At 34.8% G+C, this 23,202-nt stretch overlaps 1 pseudogene; it reads left to right on the top strand.

Annotated features, from left to right (window-relative positions):
- Positions 1-4,216: 4,216 nt before the first annotated feature.
- The window catches only part of LOC139890143 (uncharacterized), a 47,495-nt pseudogene continuing 28,509 nt past the window's right edge, over positions 4,217-23,202 (top strand).

Raw genomic sequence — 23,202 nt, 5'->3', positions numbered from 1 at the left:
ATGAGGTTTAAGATGATGTCAAGTGGCAACTTGAAGAATTATTTAGTTTCATATGTTATAATCAGTATTTTAATTCATTTTAATTGTCCACTGTTATTAGTCCATAGTCGATAGTCCGCAGTAACAGTCCAATAATTCATATATAGTTTAATATTTAATATTCAAATTAATTAATACGTTTCGTGACCCGTATACGTCTCAGACTCGATCACAACTCAAACTATATATATTATTGTAGAATCAACCTCAACCCTGTATAGCTAACTCCCGCATTACTGCATATAGAGTGTCTATGGTTATTCCAAATAATATATATAGATGCGTCGATATGATATGTCAAAACCTTGTATACGTGTCCCGATATTTAAAGTGCGTAAAAATAAATAACAAAAATTAAATGACGATAAATAAAGTGCGTAAAGTAAATAACAGAAATTAAATGATGATAAATAAAATTGCGAGAATGTAAATTGCAATAAATAAATTGCGATAAATAAAATGTAATCAGTTAGCTAGGAACAATTAGCTAGGAACAGTTAGCGTGGATTCTTAACAAAATTTCTCATAGTTAATTTGTTTGTTTCTAATAAATTTTATTTTGTCAAATGTTTTCTTCATTATGCTACTTGTTGGATTCTGATAAATCAAAATCCCAATATGAAATTGGATGAATATGGTTATTCTGCGGTGAATGGATTTATATATCGGTGGATGTAAGTAGGATAGTAAACGACTGTTGAATCAGCTTCGAAGAATGTACAGTGTAACTTATTAATGTGAAATCTAAATATTCCTCGGGTATTACCTACCCGTTAAAATATTTTCATCATTAACAGTTTGTACTAAAGAATTTTTAATTACAATATTTATGAAAATATATATACATATATATATTCTTCAGATATAATCATGGATTTAATGAGTTAATGTGATATTAATCTCATTTGATTTACCGTTAGAACAAGAATATATAATCTCTGAAACATTAGTGATTACATAATCGCCATGTTCCGTGAAGATAAATGATATAGAACGATTCGTAGAACGAAAATTAATCGATGTAGAACAAGGTGTAAAATGAAGATTATGCTCGAGGTACAGAATGAGATGTTGAGGCATGGATTGTTGATGGTACTGATGCTGTTATTGATGGTACTACCGGTGCCGGTGATGTTGCTGAAGCTGGTACATTTTGCACCATATTTTTCCAAGGCTACAACTCGGGCTCGAAGCTCGTTAAATTATTACTCCAGAATGATTGTCGGTAGGAGCGAGCGAATGAATAAAGTTTTAGAGTTTTTGATATCATAATATCATTGCGTGGTATCCTAGAAATGAGTGTGAAAATGGTGTTTCGGACAGGTTCGTCGGTAAGTACTTAAGGTTCTTCACCAAGAGGTGAATTTGGTTGATGGAAAGAATCGCCTTCTTCTTGTCTCCATTGGTTAAGTCAACTACAAACCCATCAGATGAATTGGGGATGGCTGATTGATTGGTTCATTCTGGTGACGCTGCTATCGGAGCTTAGGTGAACATCCATATCAGAATAGCTGTCGGAATCCGAGGAATTCGAACTGGTTAAGGGATTCATCTAGTACGATCAGATGAATGATTTTCGATAAGAAATAGATTATAGGATGTAGATTAGTACCCTGCAATACATAATTTACATATGCATATATAATACTAAAATCCCATAAGTTACGGAGGAATCTACGGAAGCTGTCAGGTAAAGTCTACAGTAGCAGATACGCTAAGATATGAATTTTTGTCTATACACTATTCATGCAGTCAATGCAGTAAAACGTGTCTAGACTAAGAATGATAAGCAGGTAATTTCCGACAAGAAATGATAAGCAAAACTTTTGACATGCAGACACTGTCGAAGTCCAGACCCACTAATGCATCTAAACAACTATCAGTTAGACACACTAATGCAAGAACTGGTTCGCTAAGACCACCGCTCTGATACCACCTGTAACGACCCTGTCCTTATCCACCTGGACGAAGTCATCTACATTTGGTCCCATTGCGATGACCGACTCCAGGTAATGTCCTTAAATTGAGCAAATGCACAGCGGAAGACTTAATTCGTACCTGAGAATAACCATGATTTAAAGTGTCAACCAAAAGGTTGGTGAGTTCATAGGTTTATCATAACAATCATTTCAATATGTTAATAGACCACAAGATTTCATAATCATAAACATAATACACTCGCAAGTGTATGTAAAGCATTCTAAGTGGTTGAGCACTTGGTAACCATACTTAACATTTAATCAACGTCGCATATTCCCTTTATTATGAAATCTCACTACACCGTACCAAGTGTAGTCACCAAAACGAAGTACTGTGCAACCGTTGAATACTGGTCGTCCAGTCCGGTTGGGGTTGTCAGGCCCGATAGATCTATCAACAGGATTCGCGTTTACAATACCCATGTAAATAGTAGTTACCAAGCTACAGGGAAATATGCCAGTGGTACAACTCAATGTAGAATATATTTTTAAGTACTTGTGTCTATTTTGTAAACATTTATAAAAGCAGCGCATGTATTCTCAGCCCAAAAATATATATTGCAAAAGCAATTAAGAAGAGAGCAAATGAAACTCACCATACTGTATTTTGTAGTAAAAATACATATGACATCATTTAACAAGTGTAGGGTTGACCTCGGATTCACGAACCTATATCATTTATATATATATTAAAACATGTAATAATATCCAAGCAGTTTTATTTATTAATATTAATATACTTTTTATCTTGAAAATTTATATGTGATAGTAATAACTAGATTAATTAAAACTATTTTATATAATAACACTTTATTTAAAAATTAGTATGTAATATTAATTTAGTTATGATATATGGAATGAATATATATCTTTTTATATAGATAATATTTATTTGCACTAATAATAATAATAATGATGATAATAATAATGATAATAATAATAATAATAATAATAATAATAATAATAATAATAATAATAATAATAATAATAACAACATTAATAATAAGTTAATAATAATAATAAATAAATATATAGATAACTACCTCAAAGAATTAGCCTTTTAAAAAAAATGCCCAAGTCCGGGTTTGAACCCGCGACTTCCCGCTAACCCAATTAACACCTTTAAACCAATGAACCAACGTTTTATTTTTATATTAACCCGCATGATTAACTAGTTCATCTTCATCAAACACTCATAACTTCTTCATCATTATCGTGATCTAATATCATCCTCATTATAATATCACAATCATCTCTATTTCTATGATAACATAGGCATCATCGTGGCACCATCCTCATCATCAACATGCCATCATCAACATCATAATCATCATTACATAATCATTCGTATCATCATCTTCTTACTTCCTTCATTCACATCTTCGTAAAGAGAAAAAAAAATGAACTGCAGTAATATAACTTACGCGTAACATTTTTATCATATGTATCATGCACAACATCGTACTCCTTATAATACTTCGGCCCAACAGCCATTATAATCAAGCCCAACGTTTCAAGTCCCTTAGCCCATTTAAAGCCCGATAGTAATAAAAACATATAGTTAACTCAAGTTGCATTAATTAGCAATTAAACAGAAAACACGGTTGTCTTCTAGCTCCTTTATCTTCGACAGTCCCCACTAACATCAACAAAAGTGGTTCAAACATCTTGTAAATCAACCTATCATCATCACACTTTATCTTTATTTTCTATCAAAACGTCATTCATCAATCCAATTAAGTTTCACGTATCATAATCATAATCATACGTGTAATACATAATCTTCTAAGATCATCATCATTTTATGGTCATCCTAATAATCATATTATCATCATTATTTATCGTAAATCTCATATGATCATATTACCATCATCTTCATCAAAATCACAGGACAGTATCAATGGAAATGATTAGCAAAGGTGAGTCTGGGTTTTCGATGGCCCAAGAGGAATAACACGGCGGTCCACTAGTGCAAATGAATTTGTTTGGCCCAACATACAAAATAAAACTCTCGGCCCAACCAACCTTTTCTGTAAAATTCGATTCCCTTTACTAACCAAGTGGGGTTTCGATAGAAAAAAAAATATAAAAGGAAAGTTGCAGCCGCAACTTTTACAGCTCACACACCATTATCATCTTATCATTATCATAGAATCACGATCATCATCAATCTTCGTTTATTCATCATCATTATCATCATGACAACAGGAACAGTAATATTGCAGATGGGTTTCGGTGTTTTAATGGAGGTGAAGTGGTGGTTTATGATGATGGGACAGAAGCAACAGCAGCAGGTGCAAGTTTTCGATGGTGAAGGTGATTGTTTGCAGCGGTGATAACCAGAAAACAGGAAAAAAAAAAATGCAGCAACTGTAGCATAAACAAGTTGCAGGTGATGGGTTGTTGATTGGGTTTTTGGGGTCTGTTCGAGTATCATCAAAGGAGCAGAAGTAGCAGTATTAGGGGTGTTGGTGATGAGGTAGGTTTCAGTTGTGGATGGATGTGGTCACGAACAACAACATGATGATGGTGACTCGTGGTGATCTTGTGGTGGTTGATTAGAAGTGGGTGGTGGTAACGGGTTATTGCAGGTGACGGATTAAGGTGGACGAGTTTTTTAAGGTGTTGATGGTGGATGATGGTCTCAGTTTATACAAAAGAGAGTGAGGGAGATAGATGAATATGCACGATATATCTCATTTGTATATATATAAGAGATGAATAAATAGGAAATAAATCATAATTCATTTAGTACCAATTATACACAGTAAGATAGATAATGGGTTGCTTAACATGGTTGGTTATCGTATACATATGTGTCCATCACATATAGAATATGATATATTGATAAAATGGTAAACATAATAGACAAATCGATAGATCACAAGTATGGAATAATATCAATCAGAGACAAATGAATCGGGTCTCACACATACAGAGAAAAAAAGATTTAGATGTTGGTGATTAATAAAGTAATAACATAAAACAAGAAAGGGACTGTGCATGGATAATATCATATATGTATATGTATATCCATGTGAAAATAAAAAAAAATATATCAATGAAGCCCCAGTCTTACTAACAATAACAATTGCATGAGTACTATAAAGTTAAATACAAGTGGGTGTCGGGTTGTTTTCAATCTAATCTCTATATGTAGTATATTATATAATAGGCAAATTGATAACAAAATATCATCAAGTAATTAAACGTGCAATTATTTAAATTAATAAGATATAATTAGCAGCCTAACTTTTGTCTTGTTTTAATCGACATCCAATTTACGGAATAATATCTCATGCTCTATTGCTAATCAGTTTAGGATAAAATCTAAGGATAAATCCCAAAATTTTAATTTAAATATCTTTATTTATTTTTGTCATTATGAGATAAATTTGGTCATTAATTGATTAAATAAAAATTATCTCAACTGTCAGCGTTTGATCCTGGGTAAAATAATAAAAGTGTTAAAATTTAATAAGTAGCTCCTAAATACATCTTTAATAAGCCTATAATTTATATCACTCATTTTCGGATCACCGTTTATATATAAGTTTGAATTTAATTTACTTAATATCAATCGGAACATCAAACGAGTATTACAATCATTTAATATTTATTTTTAATATACCATATATATATTTATATATATATATATATATATATATATATATATATATATATACACACACACACATATCTATCAACAATTAAGTGTTCGTGAATCGTCGGAAATGGTCGAAGGTTAAATGAATCCATGTAAACAGTTCAAAATTTTTGAGACTTAACCTAACAGACATTGCTTATCGTATCGGAAACATATAAAGATTAAGTTTAAATTTGGACGGAAATCTCCGGGTCGTCACACTAGTATTGAGATGGAGCCGTTTGAGGCACTTTATGGTAGAAAGTGCAGGTCTCCGATTTGTTGGAATGAAGTGGGGGATAGACAGATTACGGGTCCGGAGATAATACAAGAAACTATCGAGAAAATCATCCAAATTCAACAACGATTGAAAACTGCCCAGAGTCGACAAAAGAGCTACGCGGACAGTAAAAGAAAAGATATAGAGTTTGAAATTGGAGAAATGGTCATGCTTAAGGTTTCACCTTGGAAAGGCGTTGTTCGATTTGGTAAACGGGGGAAACTAAATCCAAGGTACATTGGACCATTCAAGATTATAGATCGTGTCGGACCAGTAGCTTATCAACTGGAGCTACCTCAACAACTCGCGGTTGTACATAACACTTTCCACATCTCGAATTTGAAGAAATGTTTTGCTAAAGAAGATCTCACTATTCTGTTGGACGAAATCCAAATCAATGAAAAACTTCAATTCATTGAAGAACCCGTCGAAATAATGGATCGTGAGGTTAAGAGACTTAAGCAAAATAAGATACCGATTGTTAAGGTTCGATGGAATGCTCGTAGAGGACCTAAGTTCACCTGGGAGCGTGAAGATCAGATAAAGAAGAAATACCCACATCTATTTCTAGAAGATTCGTCAACACCTTCAATAGCTTAAAATTTCGGGACGAAATTTATTTAACGGGTAGGTACTGTAGTGACCCAAACTTTTCCATGTTTATATATATTAATTGAGATTAATATTTACATGACTAAATGTTTCCAACGTGTTAAGAAATCAAACTTGTTAAGACTTGATTAAATGAAATAAGTTTCATATAGACAATTGATCACCCAAGTTGACCGGCGATTCACGAACGTTACAAATTTGTAAAAACTACATGTTGTGGTATATATAGACATATATATATGGTTGAAGAATGCTTACAACGTGAGATTCCCCGTTACGCCTGCCCGAATATTAAGATGTTTCTCTGATCCTTTGGGTATCTCATTCTTCAACTTTCCTTCTTTTAAAACTCCTTGTTGCGCCTCCTTTATTTGAGTAGTAAGGTTATTGTGAATCATTATATTCATAGCTTTTACTCGAATGGGTTCTCTGTCCTTTCTGCTCAAGGCGTCGGCTACCACATTTGCCTTCCCTGGGTGGTAACGAATCTCAAAGTCATAATCATTCAACAATTCAATCCACCTGCGCTGCCTCATGTTCAGTTGTTTCTGATTAAATATGTGTTGAAGACTTTTGTGGTCGGTATATATAATACTTTTGACCCCATATAAGTAATGCCTTCAAGTCTTTAATGCAAAAACAACCGCGCCTAATTCCAAATCATGCGTCGTATAATTCTGCTCGTGAATCTTCAATTGTCTAGACGCATAAGCAATTACTTTTGTTCGTTGCATTAATACACAACCGAGACCTTGCTTTGAGGCGTCACAATATATCACAAAATCATCATTCCCTTCAGGTAATGACAATATAGGTGCCGTAGTTAACTTTTTCTTTAACAATTGAAACGCTTTCTCTTGTTCATCCTTCCATTCAAATTTCCTCCCTTTATGCGTTAATGCAGTCAAGGGTTTTGCTATTCTGAAAAAATCTTGGATGAACCTTCTGTAGTAACCAGCTAATCCTAAAAATTGGCGTATATGATTCGGAGTTTTCGGGGTTTCCCACTTTTCAACGGTTTCAATCTTTACTGGGTCCACCTGAATACCTTCTTTGTTCACTATATGACCGAGGATTTGAACTTCTTCCAACCAAAATGCACACTTTGAAAACTTAGCGTACAGTTTTTCTCTCCTTAACAACTCTAGCACTTTTCTCAAATGTTCTTCGTGCTCCTGGTCAATCTTTGAGTAAATAAGTATGTCATCGATGAAAACAATGACAAACTTGTCAAGGTATGGTCCACACACTCGGTTCATGAGGTCCATGAACACAGCTGGTGCGTTAGTCAACCCAAACGGCATAACCATAAACTCGTAATGACCGTAACGCGTCCTAAAAGTAGTCTTTGGAATATCATCCTCCTTCACCCACATTTGATGATACCCAGAACGTAAATCAATCTTTGAATAAACCGATGAGCCTTGTAGTTGATCAAATTAGTCGTCGATTCTCGGTAGTGGGTAGCGGTTCTTGATGGTAAGTTTGTTCAACTATCGGTAGTCGATACACAACCTAAATGTACCATCCTTCTTCTTGACAAACAAAATAGGAGCTCCACATGGTGATGTGCTTGGTCGAATGAAACCACGCTCTAAAAGTTCTTGTAACTGACTTTGTAATTCTTTCATTTCATTGGGTGCGAGTCTGTATGGAGCACGAGCTATTGGTGCAGCTCCTGGTACAAGGTCTATTTGAAATTCAACGGATCGATGTGGGGGTAATTGAAATGTCCCGTTCTTATTGATTAAAAATGTTCCATATTAATTGATTTCGTTGCGAGGTTTTGACCTCTATATGAGACATTTTTCAAAGACTGCATTCATTTTTAAAACAAACCATAACCTTTATTTCATAAATAAAGGTTTAAAAAGCTTTACGTCGATTATCAAATAATGATAATCTAAAATATCCCGTTTACACACGACCATTACATAATGGTTTACAATACAAATATGTTACATCGAAATTAGTTTCTTGAATGCAGTTTTTACACAATATCATACAAACATGGACTCCAAATCTTGTCCTTATTTTAGTATGCAACAGCGGAAGCTCTTAGTATTCACCTGAGAATAAACATGCTTTAAACGTCAACAAAAATGTTGGTGAGTTATAGGTTTAACCTATATATATCAAATCGTAACAATAGACCACAAGATTTCATATTTCAATACACATCCCATATATAGAGATAAAAATCATTCATATGGTGAACACCTGGTAACCGACATTAACAAGATGCATATATATAAGAATATCCCCATCATTCCGGGACACCCTTCGGATATGATATAAATTTTGAAGTACTAAAGCATCCGGTACTTTGGATGGGGTTTGTTAGGCCCAATAGATCTATCTTTAGGATTCGCGTCAATTAGGGTGTCTGTTCCCTAATTCTTAGATTACCAGACTTAATAAAAAGGGGCATATTCGATTTTGATAATTCAACCATAGAATGTAGTTTCACGTACTTGTGTCTATTTTGTAAATCATTTATAAAACCTGCATGTATTCTCATCCCAAAAATATTAGATTTTAAAAGTGGGACTATAACTCACTTTCACAGATTTTTTACTTCGTTGGGAAGTAAGACTTGGCCACTGGTTGATTCACGAACCTATAATAATATATACATATATATCAAAGTATGTTTAAAATATATTTACAACACTTTTAATATATTTTGATGTTTTAAGTTTATTAAGTCAGCTGTCCTCGTTAGTAACCTACAACTAGTTGTCCACAGTTAGATGTATATAAATAAATCAATAAATATTATCTTGAATCAATCCACGACCCAGTGTATACGTATCTCAGTATTGATCACAACTCAAACTATATATATTTTGGAATCAACCTCAACCCTGTATAGCTAACTCCAACATTCACATATAGAGTGTCTATGGTTGTTCCGAAATATATATAGATGTGTCGACATGATAGGTCGAAACATTGTATACGTGTCTATGGTATCTCAAGATTACATAATATACAATACAAGTTGATTAAGTTATGGTTGGAATAGATTTGTTACCAATTTTCACGTAGCTAAAATGAGAAAAATTATCCAATCTTGTTTTACCCATAACTTCTTCATTTTAAATCCGTTTTGAGTGAATCAAATTGTTATGGTTTCATATTGAACTCTATTTTATGAATCTAAACAGAAAAGTATAGGTTTATAGTCGGAAAAATAAGTTACAAGTCGTTTCTGTAAAGGTAGTCATTTCAGTCGAAAGAACGACGTCTAGATGACCATTTTAGAAAACATACTTCCACTTTGAGTTTAACCATAATTTTTGGATATGGTTTCATGTTCATAATAAAAATCATTTTCTCAGAATAACAACTTTTAAATCAAAGTTTATCATAGTTTTTAATTAACTAACCCAAAACAGCCCGCGGTGTTACTACGACGGCGTAAATCCGGTTTTACGGTGTTTTTCGTGTTTCCAGGTTTTCAATCATTAAGTTAGCATATCATATAGATATAGAACATGTGTGTAGTTAATTTTAAAAGTCAAGTTAGAAGGATTAACTTTTGTTTGCGAACAAGTTTAGAATTAACTAAACTATGTTCTAGTGATTACGAGTTTAAACCTTCGAATAAGATAGTTTTATATATACGAATCGAATGATGTTATGAACATCATTACTACCTCAAGTTTAGTAGGTAAACCTACTGGAAGTGACAATAAATGATCTAGCTTCAAAGGATCTTGGATGGCTTGAAAGTTCTTGAAGTAGGATCATGACACAAAAACAAGTTCAAGTAAGATTTTTACTCGAATTAAGATAGTTTATAGTTATAGAAATTGAATCAAAGTTTGAATATGAATATTACCTTGAATAAGAAAGATAACCTACTGTATATAACAAAGGTTTCTTGATCTTAGATGATTACTTGGAATGGATTAGAAAGCTTGGAAGTAAATTAGTAAACTTGAAGGGATTTTTGAAGTGTTCTTGAAGTGTTCTTCCTATGATGATTATAGCTTGATTCTTGAAGTGATTTTTGATGAAGATGATGATTAACTACTAGAAAAATACGTTCATAATAGTGTGTGTGTGTTGAGAGAGAATTAGAAAGAGAATTGGAAGTGAAATGGAGTGAATGATGAGTGGTAATTGGTGAGTGGGGTTAAAAGGAGTTCTAGTTAGTTGACTAGCTCATGGTAGAAGTTAAAATTGATTAGTCATACATGACATAATCAAGAGTGGAATCCCATGCTAGTTCCTATTGGTATATACTCATAGTAAGTACGTTTTGAAGCTGTGTATAATACGGGTAAGAATACGACTAGAATTCTTGATGGAAGAAAAGAATGGAAAAGTAACTGTAACCATTTTCGTTAAGTATGAGTGTTTTGATATATGTTTTGAAGTCTTCCAAAAGTATTTTAATACATCTAAATACACTACATGTATATACATTTTAACTGAGTCGTTAAGTCATCGTTAGTCGTTACATGTAAGTGTTGTTTTGAAACCTTTAAGTTAACGATCTCAATTAATGTTGTTAACCCATTGTTTATTATATCTAATGAGATGTTAAATTATTATATTATCATGATATTATGATATATTAATATATCTTAATATGATATATATACATTTAAATGTCGTTACAACGATAATCGTTACATATATGTCTCGTTTCGAAATCCTTAAGTTAGTAGTCTTGTTTATATGTATATAACTCATTGTTAATATACTTATGGAGATACTTACTTATCATAATCTCATGTTAACCATATGTATATCCATATATATATCGTCATGTCGTTTTTACAAGTTTTAATGTTCGTGAATCGCCGGTCAACTTGGGTGGTCAATTGTCTATATGAAACATATTTCAATTAATCAAGTCTTAACAAGTTTGATTGCTTAACATGTTGGAAACATTTAATCATGTAAATATCAATCTCAATTAATATATATAAACATGGAAAAGTTCGGGTCACTACAGTACCTACCCGTTAAATAAATTTCGTCCCGAAATTTTAAGCTGTTGAAGGTGTTGACGAATCTTCTGGAAATAGATGCGGGTATTTCTTCTTCATCTGATCTTCACGCTCCCAGGTGAACTCGGGTCCTCTACGAGCATTCCATCGAACCTTAACAATTGGTATCTTGTTTTGCTTAAGTCTTTTAACCTCACGATCCATTATTTCGACGGGTTCTTCGATGAATTGGAGTTTTTCATTGATTTGGATTTCATCTAACGGAATAGTGAGATCTTCTTTAGCAAAACATTTCTTCAAATTCGAGACGTGGAAAGTGTTATGTACAGCCGCGAGTTGTTGAGGTAACTCAAGTCGGTAAGCTACTGGTCCGACACGATCAATAATCTTGAATGGTCCAATATACCTTGGATTTAATTTCCCTCGTTTACCAAATCGAACAACGCCTTTCCAAGGTGCAACTTTAAGCATGACCATCTCTCCAATTTCAAATTCTATATCTTTTCTTTTAATGTCAGCGTAGCTCTTTTGTCGACTTTGGGCGGTTTTCAACCGTTGTTGAATTTGGATGATCTTCTCGGTAGTTTCTTGTATAATCTCTGGACCCGTAATCTGTCTATCCCCCACTTCACTCCAACAATTCGGAGACCTGCACTTTCTACCATTAAGTGCTTCAAACGGCGCCATCTCAATGCTTGAATGGTAGCTGTTGTTGTAGGAAAATTCTGCTAATGGTAGATGTCGATCCCAACTGTTTCCGAAATCAATAACACATGCTCGTAGCATGTATTCAAGCGTTTGTATCGTCCTTTCGCTCTACCCATCAGTTTGTTCCTAATGCTTGCTGTAATGTCTGCCAGAATCTTGAAATAAATCTGCCATCCCTATCAGAGATAATAGAGATTGGTATTCCATGTCTGGAGACGACTTCCTTCAAATACAGTCGTGCTAACTTTTCCATCTTGTCATCTTCTCTTATTGGCAAGAAATGTGCTGATTTGGTGAGACGATCAACTATTACCCAAATAGTATCAAAACCACTTGCAGTCCTTGGCAATTTAGTGATGAAATCCATGGTAATGTTTTCCCATTTCCATTCCGGGATTTCGGGTTGTTGAAGTAGACCTGATGGTTTCTGATGCTCAGCTTTGACCTTAGAACACGTCAAACATTCTCCTACGTATTTAGCAACATCAGCTTTCATACCCGGCCACCAAAAATATTTCCTGAGATCCTTGTACATCTTCCCCGTTCCAGAATGTATTGAGTATCTGGTTTTATGAGCTTCTCTAAGTACCATTTCTCTCATATCTCCAAATTTTGGTACCCAAATCCTTTCAGCCCTATACCGGGTTCCGTCTTCCCGAATATTAAGATGTTTCTCCGATCCTTTGGGTATTTCATCCTTTAAATTTCCCTCTTTTAAAACTCCTTGTTGCGCCTCCTTTATTTGAGTAGTAAGGTTATTATGAATCATTATATTCATAGATTTTACTCGAATGGGTTCTCTATCCTTCCTGCTCAAGGCATCGGCTACCACATTTGCCTTCCCCGGGTGGTAACGAATCTCAAAGTCGTAATCATTCAATAATTCAATCCACCTACGCTGCCTCATATTCAGTTGTTTTTGATTAAATATGTGTTGAAGACTTTTGTGGTCGGTATATATAATACTTTTGACCCCATATAAGTAGTGCCTCCAAGTCTTTAATGCAAAAACAACCGCGCCTAATTCCAAATCATGCGTCGTATAATTTTGTTCTTGAATCTTCAATTGTCTAGACGCATAAGCAATCACCTTCGTTCGTTGCATTAATACACAACTGAGACCTTGCTTTGATGCGTCACAATAAATCACAAAATCATCATTCCCTTCAGGCAATGACAATATAGGTGCCGTAGTTAGCTTTTTCTTCAATAACTGAAACGCTTTCTCTTGTTCATCATTCCATTCAAATTTCTTTCCTTTATGCGTTAATGCAGTCAAGGGTTTTGCTATTCTGGAAAAGTCTTGGATGAACCTTCTGTAGTAACCAGCTAGTCCTAAAAACTGGCGTATGTGTTTCGGAGTTTTCGGGGTTTCCCACTTTTCAACAGTTTCTATCTTTGCCGGATCCACCTTAATACCTTCTTTGTTCACTATGTGACCGAGGAATTGGACTTCTTCCAACCAAAATGCACACTTTGAAAACTTAGCGTACAATTCTTCCTTCCTCAATACTTCTAACACCTTTCTCAATTGTTCACCGTGTTCCTGGTCATTCTTTGAGTAAATAAGTATGTCATCAATGAAAACAATGACAAACTTGTCAAGGTATGGTCCACACACTCGGTTCATAAGGTCCATGAACACAGCTGGTGCATTAGTTAAACCAAACGGCATGACCATAAACTCGTAATGACCATAACGTGTTCTGAAAGCAGTCTTTGGAATATCATCTTCTTTCACCCGCATTTGATGATACCCGGAACGTAAGTCAATCTTTGAATAAACAGACGAGCCTTGTAGTTGATCAAATAAGTCGTCGATTCTCGGTAGTGGGTAGCGGTTCTTGATGGTAAGTTTGTTCAACTCTCGGTAGTCGATACACAACCTGAATGTATCATCTTTCTTCTTGACAAACAAAACAGGAGCTCCCCACGGTGATGTACTTGGTCGAATGAAACCACGCTCTAAAAGTTCTTGTAATTGGCTTTGCAGTTCTTTCATCTCGCTGGGTGCGAGTCTGTAAGGAGCATGAGCTATTGGTGCAGCTCCTGGTACAAGATCTATTTGAAATTCAACGGATCGCTGTGGGGGTAATCCCGGTAATTCTTTCGGAAATACATCGGGAAATTCTTTTGCAATGGGAACATCATTGATGCTCTTTTCTTCAGTTTGTACTTTCTCGACGTGTGCTAGAACAGCGTAGCAACCTTTTCTTATTAGTTTTTGTGCCTTCAAATTACTAATAATATGTAGCTTCGTGTTGCCCTTTTCTCCGTACACCATTAAGGGTTTTCCTTTTTCTCGTATAATGCGAATTGCATTTTTGTAACAAACGATCTCTGCTTTCACTTCTTTCAACCAGTCCATACCGATTATCACATCAAAACTCCCTAACTCTACTGGTATCAAATCAATCTTAAATGTTTCGCTAACCAGTTTAATTTCTCGATTCCGACATATATTATCTGCTGAAATTAATATACCATTTGCTAATTCGAGTAAAAATTTACTATCCAAAGGCGTCAATGGACAACTTAATTTAGCACAAAAATCTCTACTCATATAGCTTCTATCAGTACCCGAATCAAATAAAACGTAAGCAGATTTATTGTCAATAAGAAACGTACCCGTAACAAGCTCCGGGTCTTCCTGTGCCTCTGCCGCATTAATATTGAAAACTCTTCCGCGGCCTTGTCCATTCGTGTTCTCCTGGTTCGGGCAATTTCTAATAATGTGGCCCGGTTTTCCACATTTATAACAAACTACATTGGCATAACTTGCTCCGACACTACTTGCTCCGCCATTACTCGTTCCGACACCATTTGTTCCTTTCGTTCTATTAACCCCTGGTCCGTAGACCTCACACTTCGCCACGCTCTGACCATTTCTTTTACACTTGTTGCAAAATTTGGTGCAGAACCCCGAGTGATACTTTTCACACCTTTGGCATAGCTGCTTCTGATTGTTGTTGTTGTTGCGGTTATTATTGTTGTTGGGATGATTGTTGTAGTTGTTGTTGTTGTTGTTGTTGTTGTTGTTGTTGGGCCGTTTGTTGTAGTTGCGATTGATGTTGCGATTGTTGGGATAATTGTTGCGATTATTGTTGTAATTGCTGTTGTTGTTGTATTGGTGATTCTTATCACCGTTTTCCTCCCACTTTCTTTTGACTTGCTTCACATTGGCCTCTTCAGCAGTCTGTTCTTTAATTCTTTCTTCAATCTGGTTCACTAGTTTGTGAGCCATTCTACATGCCTGTTGTATGGAGGCGGGCTCGTGTGAACTTATATCTTCTTGGATTCTTTCCGGTAATCCTTTCACAAACGCGTCGATCTTGTCTTCCTCATCTTCGAATGCTCCCGGACACAATAGGCACAAATCTGTGAATCGTCTTTCGTACGTGGTAATATCAAATCCTTTGGTTAGTAACCCTCTAAGTTCTGTCTTGAGCTTATTGACCTCGGTTCTGGGACGGTACTTCTCGTTCATCAAGTGCTTGAATGCTGACCACGGTAGTGCGTACGCATCATCTTGTCCCACTTGCTCTAGATAGGTATTCCACCATGTTAACGCAGAACCTGTGAAGGTATGCGTAGCGTACTTTACTTTGTCCTCTTCAGTACACTTACTTATGGCAAACACCGATTCGACCATCTCGGTCCACCGTTTCAATCCGATCGGTCCTTCGGTTCCATCAAATTCCAAAGGTTTGCAGGCAGTGAATTCTTTGTAGGTGCATCCTACACGATTTCATGTACTGCCAGATCCAAGGTTATTGTTGGTATGTAACGCAGCCTGTACTGCGGCTATGTTTGAAGCTAGAAAAGTACGGAATTCCTCTTCATTCATATTCACGGTGTGTCGAGTAGTCGGTGCCATTTCCTTCAAAATAGTCAAATGGAACAAGTTAATCATACAGAATATTAAGAGTAGTTAATAGTATTTCGTAGCATAATATGAACTCATTTATAAAAGCTTTTTCTTCATATTAGCGTTTTATAAGTTAAAATTCGGGTAGTACCTACTCGTTAAGTTCATACTTAGTAGCTAATATACAATTCAACTACTACAATTCTATATGAAAAACTGATTGTAAGAATATTTCGCGTTCAAACTTTTATACAATATTTTACAAACTTACAATACCGCTTATTTTACATAAAGCATGAAATATAGCACACAATAACTTTGATACAAGATAGTTGTGAAGATAATTCTAGCTAGTACACAAGTCGTTCAGCAAAGGCAATAAAGACACGTAATTCATACGTCCAGAAACAAGTCATGCATTCTGGTTTTACTGGGACTACTTCCCATCCTTGGTCTTGTGGAACATAACCGTTATGGCCGTTGATAAGACAGCGTGTTGTAACGTCGTCAAAGGGACGAGGGATACGTAATGACCAACAGTCTCGTAATAACCTAAAAACCTCATTTCTTACCCCAATTACCGACTCCGTCACTTGTGGGAACGTTTTGTTTAATAGTTGTAGCCCGATGTTCTTGTTCTCACTTTGGTGAGAAGCGAACATTACTAACCCATAAGTATAACATGCTTCTTTATGTTGCATGTTAGCCGCTTTTTCTAAATCACGAAGTCCTATATTCGGATATACTGAGTCAAAATAATTTCTTAACCCGTTGCGTAAAATAGCATTTGGGTTCCCCGCAATATATGCGTCAAAGTAAACACATCGTAACTTATGGATTTCCCAATGTGATATCCCCCATCTTTCAAACGAAAGCCTTTTATAAACCAAGGCATTCTTGGAACGTTTTTCGAATGTCTTACAAACTGATCTCGCCTTAAATAGTTGTGCCGATGAATTCTGACCGACTCTAGACAAGATTTCATCAATCATGTCTCCGGGTAGGTCTCTTAAAATATTGGGTTGTCTATCCATTTTGTGTTTTTATACTGTAAAATAGACAAGAGTTAGATTCATAAAAAAAATACTTATTAATACAAGCAATTTTTACATATATCATAAAGCATAAGCACACTATATTACATATATTACACCACACGAATACAACTATCTTATTCCGACTCGCTCGTTTCTTCTTGTTCGGTTTTGGTTCGTTTTGCCAAGTTTCTAGGGATATATGATGTTCCCCTAATACGAGCCGTCGTTGTCCACATTGGTTTAGAAAAACTTGGTGGTTTAGAGGTTCCCGAGTCATTGTTACAACTTAAGGACTTCGGGGGTTGACGATACATATAAAGTTCATCGGGGTTGGAATTAGATTTCTCTATTTTTATGCCCTTTCCCTTATTATTTTCTTTTGCCTTTTTAAATTCAGTTGGGGTAATTTCTATAACATCATCGAAATTCTCGTCGGAATCCGATTCATCGGAGAATTGGTAATCCTCCCAATATTTTGCTTCCTTGGCGGAAACACCATTGACCATAATTAACCTTGGTCGGTTGGTTGAGGATTCTCTTTTACTTAACCGTTTTATTATTTCCCCCACCGGTTCTATTTCTTCTTCCGGTTCCGATTCTTCATCCGGTTCCGATTCTTCTTCCGGTTCCGACTCTTCTTCCGGTTCCTCTTCGGGAACTTGTGAATCAGTCCACGAATCATTCCAATTTACATTTGACTCTTCATTATTATTAGGTGAGTCAATGGGACTTGTTCTAGAGGTAGACATCTATCACATAATATCAAACACGTTAAGAGATTAATATATCACATAATATTTATATGTTAAAAATATATAGTTTCCAACAAAAATGTTAAGCAATCATTTTTAAAGAAAACACGGTCGAAGTCCAGACTCACTAATGCATCCTAACAAACTCGATAAGATACACTAATGCAAATTTTCTGGTTCTCTAAGACCAACGCTCTGATACCAACTGAAATGTCCCGTTCTTATTGATTAAAAACGTTCCATATTAATTGATTTCGTTGTGAGGTTTTGACCTCTATATGAGACGTTTTTCAAAGACTGCATTCATTTTTAAAACAAACCATAACCTTTATTTCATAAATAAAGGTTTAAAAAGCTTTACGTCGATTATCAAATAATGATAATCTAAAATATCCTGTTTACACACGACCATTACATAATGGTTTACAATACAAATATGTTACATCGAAATCAGTTTCTTGAATGCAGTTTTTACACAATATCATACAAACATGGACTCCAAATCTTGTCCTTATTTTAGTATGCAACAGCGGAAGCTCTTAGTATTCACCTGAGAATAAACATGCTTTAAACGTCAACAAAAATGTTGGTGAGTTATAGGTTTAACCTATATATATCAAATCGTAACAATAGACCACAAGATTTCATATTTCAATACACATCCCATATATAGAGATAAAAATCATTCATATGGTGAACACCTGGTAACCGACATTAACAAGATGCATATATATAAGAATATCCCCATCATTCCGGGACACCCTTCGGATATGATATAAATTTCGAAGTACTAAAGCATCCGGTACTTTGGATGGGGTTTGTTAGGCCCAATAGATCTATCTTTAGGATTCGCTTCAATTAGGGTGTCTGTTCCCTAATTCTTAGATTACCAGACTTAATAAAAAGGGGCATATTCGATTTCGATAATTCAACCATAGAATGTAGTTTCACGTACTTATGTCTATTTTGTAAATCATTTATAAAACCTGCATGTATTCTCATCCCAAAAATATTAGATTTTAAAAGTGGGACTATAACTCACTTTCACAGATTTTTTACTTCGTTGAGAAGTAAGACTTGGCCACTGGTTGATTCACGAACCTATAATAATATATACATATATATCAAAGTATGTTTAAAATATATTTACAACACTTTTAATATATTTTGATGTTTTAAGTTTATTAAGTCAGCTGTCCTCGTTAGTAACCTACAACTAGTTGTCCACAGTTAGATGTACAGAAATAAATCGATAAATATTATCTTGAATCAATCCACGACCCAGTGTATACGTATCTCAGTATTGATCACAACTCAAACTATATATATTTTGGAATCAACCTCAACCCTGTATAGCTAACTCCAACATTCACATATAGAGTGTCTATAGTTGTTTCGAAATATATATAGATGTGTCGACATGATAGGTCGAAACATTGTATACGTGTCTATGGTATATCAAGATTACATAATATACAATACAAGTTGATTAAGTTATGGTTGGAATAGATTTGTTACCAATTTTCACGTAGCTAAAATGAGAAAAATTATCCAATCTTGTTTTACCCATAACTTCTTCATTTTAAATCCGTTTTGAGTGAATCAAATTGCTATGGTTTCATATTGAACTCTATTTTATGAATCTAAACAGAAAAGTATAGGTTTATAGTCGGAAAAATAAGTTACAAGTCATTTTTGTAAAGGTAGTCATTTCAGTCGAAAGAACGACGTCTAGATGACCATTTTAGAAAACATACTTCCACTTTGAGTTTAACCATAATTTTTGGATATGGTTTCATGTTCATAATAAAAATCCTTTTCTCAGAATAACAACTTTTAAATCAAAGTTTATCATAGTTTTTAATTAACTAACCCAAAACAGCCCGCGGTGTTACTACGACGGCGTAAATCCGGTTTTACGGTGTTTTTCGGGTTTCCAGGCTTTAAATCATTAAGTTAGCATATCATATAGATATAGAACATGTGTGTAGTTAATTTTAAAAGTCAAGTTAGAAGGATTAACTTTTGTTTGCGAACAAGTTTAGAATTAACTAAACTATGTTCTAGTGATTACGAGTTTAAACCTTCGAATAAGATAGTTTTATATATACGAATCGAATGATGTTATGAACATCATTACTACCTCAAGTTTAGTAGGTAAACCTACTGGAAGTGACAAGAAATGATCTAGCTTCAAAGGATCTTGGATGGCTTGAAAATTCTTGAAGTAGGATCATGACACAAAAACAAGTTCAAGTAAGATTTTTACTCGAATTAAGATAGTTTATAGTTATAGAAATTGAATCAAAGTTTGAATATGAATATTACCTTGAATAAGAAAGATAACCTACTGTATATAACAAAGGTTTCTTGATCTTAGATGATTACTTGGAATGGATTAGAAAGCTTGGAAGTAAATTAGTAAACTTGAAGGGATTTTTGAAGTGTTCTTGAAGTGTTCTTCCTATGATGATTATAGCTTGATTCTTGAAGTAATTTTTGATGAAGATGATGATTAACTACTGGAAAAATACGTTCATAATAGTGTATGTGTGTGTTGAGAGAGAATTAGAAAGAGAATTGGAAGTGAAATGGAGTGAATGATGAGTGGTAATTGGTGAGTGGTGAGTGGGGTTAAAAGGAGTTCTAGTTAGTTGACTAGCTCATGGTAGAAGTTAAAATTGATTAGTCATACATGACATAATCAAGAGTGGAATTCCATGCTACCTATTGGTATATACTCATAGTAAGTACGTTTTGAAGCTGTATATAATACGGGTAAGAATACGACTAGAATTCTTGATGGAAGAAAAGAATGGAAAAGTAACTGTAACCATTTTCGTTAAGTATGAGTGTTTTGATATATGTCTTGAAGTCTTCCAAAAGTATTTTAATACATCTAAATACACTACATGTATATACATTTTAACTGAGTCGTTAAGTCATCGTTAGTCGTTACATGTAAGTGTTGTTTTGAAACCTTTAAGTTAACGATCTCAATTAATGTTGTTAACCCATTGTTTATTATATCTAATGAGATGTTAAATTATTATATTATCATGATATTATGACATATTAATATATCTTAATATGATATATATACATTTAAATGTCGTTACAACGATAATCGTTACATATATGTCTCGTTTCGAAATCCTTAAGTTAGTAGTCTTGTTTATATGTATATAACTCATTGTTAATATACTTACGGAGATACTTACTTATCATAATCTCATGTTAACCATATGTATATCCATATATATATCTTCATGTCATTTTTACAAGTTTTAATGTTCGTGAATCGCCGGTCAACTTGGGTGGTCAATTGTCTATATGAAACATATTTCAATTAATCAAGTCTTAACAAGTTTGATTGCTTAACATGTTGGAAACATTTAATCATGTAAATATCAATCTCAGTTAATAAATATAAACATGGAAAAGTTCGGGTCACTACAGTAATCCCGGTAATTCTTTCAGAAATACATCGTAAAATTCTTTTGCGACGGAAACGTCACTGATGTTCTTTTCTTCAGGTTTAACTTCCTCGATGTATGCTAGAATGACGTAACAACCTTTTCTTATTAGTTTTTATGCCTTCATACTACTAATAAGATTTAATTTCACGTTATTCTTTTCTCCGTACACCATTAAGGGTTTTCCTTTTTTTCGTACAATGCGAATTGCATTTTTGTAACATACGATCTCTGATCTCACCTTTTTCAACTAGTCCGTGCCAATTATCACATCAAAACTTCCTAACTCTACTGGTATCAAATCAAACTTAAATGTTTCACTAACCAGCTTAATTTCTCGATTCCGACATATATTATCTGCTGTAATTAATTTACCATTTGCTAAATCGAGTAAAAATTTATTATCCAAAGGCGTCAGTGGACAATTTAATTTAGCACAAAAATCTCTACTCATATAGCTTCTATCCGCACCCGAATCAAATAAAACATAAGCAGATGTATTGTCAATAAGAAACATACCCGTAACAAGCTCCGGGTCTTCCTGCGCTTCTACCGCATTAATATTGAAAACTCTTCCGCTGCCTTGCCCATTAGTATTCCCTTGGTTTGGGCAATTTCTAATAATGTGGCCCGGTTTTCCACATTTATAACAAACTACGTCGGCATTATTTGTTCCGACCATATTTGTTTCTTTATTTTTGTTGTTCTTTGGTCTGTAAACCTCACATTTTGCCGCGCCATGACCACTTCTCTTACACTTGGTCCAAACTGTTGTGCAAAACGCATTCGGATGGTACTCTGCACACCTGAAGCATGGTTGTTTCTGTTGTTTGTTGTTATTGAGGTTGTTGTTGGGATTGTTATTGTTGTTGAAACGGTTTTTGTAGTTATTGTTGTTGTTGGGACATTTGTTGTAGTTATTGTTAGGATTGCGGTTATTGTTGTGATTGTTGTTGCGGTTGTGGTTGTAATTGTGATTGTTGTTGTACTGGTGACTCTTGTCACCATTTTCCTCCCACTTCCTCTTAAGTTGTTTCGTGTTGGCTTCTTCGGCCGCCTGTTCTTTAATTCTCCCCTCAATCTGATTTATGAATTTATGAGCCATTCGACTTGCCTTCTGTATGGAAGCGGGCTCTTGTGAACTCACATCTTCTTGAATCCTTACTGGTAACCCTTTTACAAACGCGTCGATCTTCTCTTCTTCATCTTCGAAAGCTTCCGGACACAATAGGCACAACTCTGTAAATCGTCGTTCATATGTGGTAATGTCGAATCCTTGTGTTCGTAACTCTCTAAGTTCTACCTTGAGCTTATTGACTTCGTTTCTAGGACCGTACTGCTCGTTCATCAATTGCTTGAATGCCGACCACGGTAGTGCGTAAGCAGCATTTTGTCCTACCTGTTCAAGATAGGTGTTCCACCACGTTAACGCAGTACCTGTGAAGGTATGCGTAGCGTACTTAACTTTTTCCTCTTCAGTACACTTACTTATGGCAAACACCGATTCGACCTTCTCGGTCCACCGTTTCAATCCAATTGGTCCTTCGGTTCCATCAAATTCCAAAGGTTTGCAGGCAGTGAATTCTTTGTAGGAGCATCCTACACGATTTCTTGTGGAATTAGATCCACTGCTAGATCTAGAGTTATTGTTATTTTGCATCGCAGCCTGTACTGCAGCTATGTTTGCTGTAAGGAAAACACGGAAGTCTTCTTCGCTCATGTTCAAATTCTGACGAGTCGTCGGTGCCATTTTCTTCAAAAATAGCCCAAAAGAATTAAGTTAATCATATAGAATTTTAAGAGTAGTCAATAGTATTTCGTAGCATAGTATGAACTCA

This window comes from Rutidosis leptorrhynchoides, chromosome 2 (assembly GCF_046630445.1).
Source record: "Rutidosis leptorrhynchoides isolate AG116_Rl617_1_P2 chromosome 2, CSIRO_AGI_Rlap_v1, whole genome shotgun sequence".
Lineage (NCBI taxonomy): Eukaryota > Viridiplantae > Streptophyta > Magnoliopsida > Asterales > Asteraceae > Rutidosis > Rutidosis leptorrhynchoides.
The sequence above is the reverse complement of the archived record's forward strand: the minus strand, read 5'-3'. Positions and strand labels throughout refer to the sequence as shown.